Genomic DNA, 5,820 nt, shown 5'->3' with positions numbered 1-5,820 from the left:
CTTGATTTTTTTATTTTACCTTTATTTAACTAGGCAAGTCAGTTAAGAACAAATTCTTATTTTCAATGACGGCCTAGGAACAGTGGGTTAACTGCCTTGTTCAGGGGCAGAACGACAGATTTTTACCATGTCAGCTCGGGGATTCGATCTTGCAACCTTTCAGTTACAAGTCCAATGCTCTAACCACTAGGCTACTTGCCACCCGATGGTGCAGCTATAGAACTTATTGAGGATCTGGGGACCCATGCCGAAAAGGTGTTGTCGTGCCCCTTTCACAACTGTCTTGGTGATGTGGACACCAAGGAACTTGAAACTCTCGACCCGCTCCACTTCAGTCCCGTCGATGTTATTGGGGGCCTGTTCGGCCTTCCTTTTCCTATAGTCCACGATCAGCTCCTTTGTCTTGCTCACATTGAGAGAGAGAGGTTGTTGTTCTGGCACCACACTGCCACGTCTCTGAACTCCTCCATATAGGTTGTCTCATTGTTGTCGGTGATCAGGCCTACCACTGTTGTGTCGTCAGCAAACTTAATGATGGCGTTGGAGTCGTGCTTGGCCACGCAGTCGTGGGTGAACAGGGAGTACAGGAGGGGACTCAACATGCACACCTGAGGGGCCCCAGTGTTGCGAATCAACATGGCAGATGTGTTGTTGCCTACCCTTACCACCTGGGTAAACCAGTCAAGTTCTAACACACCAATCTCGACAAACCATTTTTTATGGACCTGGCTTTGTGCACGGGGGCTTTGTTATGCTGAAACAGGAAAGGGCCTTCCCCAAACTGTTGCCACAAAGTTGGAAGCACAGAATCGTCCAGAATGTCATTGTATGTTGTAGTGTTAAGATTTCCCTTCACTGGAACTAAGAGGCCTAGCCCGAAACATTAAAAACAGCTCCAGGCCATTATTCCTCCTTCACCAAATTTTACAGTTGGCACTATGCATTGGGGCAGGTGGCGTTCTCCTGGCATCAGCCAAACCCAGATTTGTCGGTTGGACTGCCAGATGGTGAAGCGTGATTCATTATTCCAGAGAACATGTTTCTACTGCTCCAGAGTCCAATGGCAGCGAGCTTTACACCACTCTAGCTGACGCTTGGCATTGCGAATGGAGATCTTAGGCTTGTGTGAGGCTGTTCGGCCATGGAAACCCATTTCATCAAGCTCCCGATGAACACTTCTTATGCAGAGGCAGTTTGGAACTTGGTAGTGAGTGTTACAACAGACAATTTTTACACGGTACGTGCTTCAGCACTCAGCAGTCCCGTTCTGTGAGCTTTTGTGGCCTACCACTTCACGGCTGAGCCGTTGTTGCTCCTAGACGTTTCCACTTCACAATAACAGCACTTACAGTTGACTTGGGCAGCTCTAGCACGAACTGACTTGTTGGAAAGGTTGCATCCTATGACGGTGCCACATTCAAAGTCACTGAGCTCTTCAGTAAGGCCATTCTACTGCCAATGTTTATCGATGGAGATTGCATGGCGGTGTGCTCGATTTTTATACACCTGTCAGCAATGGGTGTGGCTGAAATAGCCGAACCCACTAATTTTAGAAGAGGTGTCCACATACTTTTTTATATATAGTGTTTATCTGGCATATGTCACTGAGTACACTGAGATATTGACTGGCAAGGCCTTTGGTGTAGGCTATGACTTCACCTATGTTTTATCTGTCAGTGAATGCCAGTGAGTTATCAGAAAGCCAGACATGAAGTCTGAATCAGCCGTAAAGAGTTTATTGAARTGGCATAAAACATACGTCTCATCTCTGTGGATTCCACACCCCTGGTAGAAGTTGTCCTTTGATACAGGATCAGGTTAACCTCCCCAAATCCTGACTTGAGCCATTAGGGGGGGGATATGCCATACTGACCATCACAGGAGGCTGCTGAGGGGAGAATGGCATGAACGGAGTAAAGTGAAGGGCACCAAACACCTGGAAACCATGTGTTTGATGTATTTGTTACCATTCCACTTATTCCGCTCCAGTCATTAGAACGAGCCTGTTCTCCCCAATTTAAGGTGCCACCAACCTCCTTTGCTGACCATAGCTCAGTGTGTAGGTGGGGAACTTCTACGTTCTGTGCTGTGAGAACATTAGTGTGACCATAGCGTAATGTTTTTGCAGAAGTGTGGATAAATGATGTGCTGGACACACGTGTGTAAAGGCTGTATTACTCTGGATATGTATGTGTAAACAGTGTACTCTTTGAATTGGGTGCTGCATTAGAAAAACAGGAAATGTGTAGAGAAAGAACAGCTGCCAACACAGACAAATCTGCAGTAGTTTCAGTGCTTACTACAGATGTAGGATCTTAATTTAATCACGCTTTTGTTGATGAGAATCTTCCTGCAAAGCATCAAATGTAGTGTATTTGATTTTTAAAACGGGTTCTAAAATGTGTAATTTCCACTTTGAAATTTCAGACTTGATTTACCCTTATGGAAAATGTATCAACCCTTACAAAAATGTCCATTAATTATAATCCACATAATAATTCACATTTCCTGTTGCTGCAGGATTATTTTCCTGTCGTAGCAAACTGGCTCAAATTAAGATCCTACATCTGTACTCCAGGGTGTTCAAAGAGCTACTTTTTGAAGAAGGTGAAACATTTCCCCTAATGTATTCTGTTTTCAGGGACACAGCAGGGCAGGAGAGGTTTAAGACCATCACTACAGCCTACTACAGAGGAGCTATGGTGAGTCTCTCAACTCTCTCTCAATCAGATCACAAGTGATTTAATCATCTACACCTGTCTAAAACTGTGAGCACAATCAGAATGTGGACAAGATCAGGACAAAAGGGGCATCTTAGCACCAGGCATAAACGGGCCTTCTCTCTCTTCACCTTTGTAGATATGAAAGAATATTACGGGTGTAAGATCATGACTGAAACTATTAGTATCATATTTCTTACATCCATCAGGTTGATTTTGAATTGCACAATGTTTTATTTTTGTCTGACTCGTGTCTCCCGTGATCTCTCAGGGCATCATCCTGGTGTATGACATCACAGATGAGAAGTCCTACGAGAACATTCAGAACTGGATGAAGAGCATCAAGGAGGTGACAGGGAAACAGACTGACTGTTGACAGGGAGTAACGGACTGACTGGTTGACAGGGAAACAGCCTGACTGTTTTGACAGGGAAACAGACTGACTGTTTGACAGGGAAACAGATTGACTGTTGACAGGGAAGATACTGTTGACAATAACACAAAAGCGACTGTGGATCGTATGTTGACAGGTAAACCACAAAGCCTGACTGTTGACAGGTAAACACGCAAAGCAACTGACTGTTGACAGGTAAACACAAGACTGACTTGTTGACAGGGAAACACAAACTGACTGTTGACAGGGAAACACAAAGACGGACTGTTGAGAGGTGAACACAAAAGACGGACTGTTGACAGGTAAACACAAGACGGACTGTTGACAGGGAAACACAAAGACGGACTGTTGACAGGGAAACACAAAGAGCGGACACTGTTGACGAGGGAAAACAAAGGACGGACTGTTGACAGGTAAACACAAAGACGGCTGGTTGACAGGTAAACACAAAAGACGGACTGTTGCAGGTTAACACAAAGACGGACTGTGTGAACAGGTAAAAAACAAAGACGGACTGTTGACAGGGTCACAAAGAGCTGACTGTTGACAGGTAAACACAAAGACGGACTGTTGACAGGTAAAAACCAAGACGGCTGTTGACAGGGTCACAAGACTGACTGTTGACAGTCAACACAAGACGGACTGTTGACAGGTCAACACAAAGACGGACTGTTGACAGGTAAAACAAAAGAACGGACTGTTGACAGGGTCACAAAGACGGGACTGTTGACAGGTAAAAACAAAGACGGACTGTTGGACAGGGGTCACAAAGGACTGACTGGTTGACAGGTCAACACAAAGAAGCGAGGACTGTTGACAGGTAAACACAAAGACGGACTGTGACAGGTAAACACAAAGACGGACTGTTGAACAGGGTACTAAAAGACGGACTGTTGACAGTGTAAACACATTAAAGACGGCTGTTGACACAGCGTAAAAACAAAGACGGACTGTTGACAGGGTCACAAAGACGACTGTTGACAGGTAAACACAAAGACGGACTGTTGACAGGTAAAAAAAAAGACGGACTGTTTGACAGTGGTCACAAAGACTGACTGTTGACAGGTCCAAACAGACGGACTGTTGACAGGTCAACACAAGAGACGGACTGTTGACAGGTAACACAAAAACGGACTGTTGACAGGTCACAAGACCTGACTGTTGACAGGAAACACAAAGACGACTGGCAGGTAAAACACAAAGACGGACTGTTGGACAGGTAAAAAAACAAAGACGGACTGTTGACAGGTCACAAAGAATGACTGTTACAGGAACACAAAGCCTGACTGTTGACAGGGTGACACAAAGCCTGATGTGACAGGTGACACAAAGACTGACTGTTGACAGGGTAACACAAAGACTGACTGTTGACAGGAAAAAACACCAAGACTGCTGTGACAGAAATACACAGACTGACTGTTGACAGGAAATACGACAGACTGATGTTGACAGGGAAAACACGACAGACTGACTGGTGACAGGGAACACAAGACAGAGTTGTGAAAGAGGGAAGGGAACAAGACATGTACACAGGCCAGAAAGAAACTGAGGGCAGCATTTTCTCACTCTAGGAAGGATTTGAAACAATAAAATGAACATGAGCAACATCTATAAACCACAATAACAAGGGTTACATTGAGACTAGATGTTAGTCTGTTTTTCTAAGGGGCGCCTTTAGTGAATAACGGGCATCAACTGCACTCCCAAAACCATGTTTACATTTGTTTAATTTGGTTTGCATAGTTAACAAAGATACACGTTCAAGTGAACATTTTCAATTAGTTCATGATTTTCCATCTGAACCAAGAGTTAGAACGTGGCTCCAATTTAGAGCTGAATTAAAGCCTCTCCTAGAGGGTGCTTGGGGAGCAGAACTAAGGCAGAAGTTGAGGATACGTCATTGAAATATAAAATGATGTGATGATGCCAACTCCTATCTTTTATCCCCAGAATGCATCAGCGGGGGTCAGCCGGATGTTGCTAGCTAACACAAGTGTGACATTGAGCGCAAGAGGAAGGTATCCAAGGAACGGGGAAAAGGTGAGCCTCTACAATTTTTATGATCATTGTTTTTGATTATGAAGTGTTTTCTTTCAATGATATTGACACTGATGTGCAGATTGTTAGTGATGATGAATGGATGTGTGGATCATTGACGGGATAAGAGCTCCGACTTTCACTGAAGACTCACTGACGTCATGATTTGACCTCGTATTTTTCTGAGTTCCCAGTTGTTTTGAACGTGGCATAAACTCTGCTGATTAGGAGAGGGAAGTGACATCATATCCTGCTGTAATCACACTTGCGTTCTGTGTTGACAGCTGGCAAAGGATCATGGGATCAGATTCTTTGAGACCAGTGCAAAGGCCAGCATCAATGTTGATGAGTGAGATAAATATGTTTTTTAGATGTATATTTATGTCCTTTATTCAATCACAGAGTCTGTCTTTATCTGGTCCTTTAGTATGCATTTCACATGGGGAATATGTGGTGATATGTTGTCCTTTTCATACAGGTTACATGTGCCACACTACCCTAATAATCCGCATCCCCCTCTCGCCTACTGTTACCCTTTCTCTCGCCTCTCTCTCCCTCTACCATCTTTCTGCCTCTCTGTAGTCTTTTATGGCTTTGGCTCGAGATATCTACTGAAGTCCAGCAAGAAGCCGGGCCCACAGGAGTCGTGCGATGGTCAAAATACTACGG

General features: G+C 44.4%; 1 pseudogene; it reads left to right on the top strand.

Moving 5' to 3' along the window:
- The first annotated feature begins 2,384 nt into the window (after positions 1-2,384).
- LOC112073019 (ras-related protein Rab-13-like) overlaps positions 2,385-5,820 on the top strand; it is a 4,505-nt pseudogene continuing 1,069 nt past the window's right edge.

The sequence above is a fragment of the Salvelinus sp. IW2-2015 genome, unplaced genomic scaffold (genome assembly GCF_002910315.2).
Source record: "Salvelinus sp. IW2-2015 unplaced genomic scaffold, ASM291031v2 Un_scaffold2124, whole genome shotgun sequence".
NCBI lineage: Eukaryota > Metazoa > Chordata > Actinopteri > Salmoniformes > Salmonidae > Salvelinus > Salvelinus sp. IW2-2015.
This window is presented reverse-complemented; position numbering and strand designations above follow the sequence as displayed.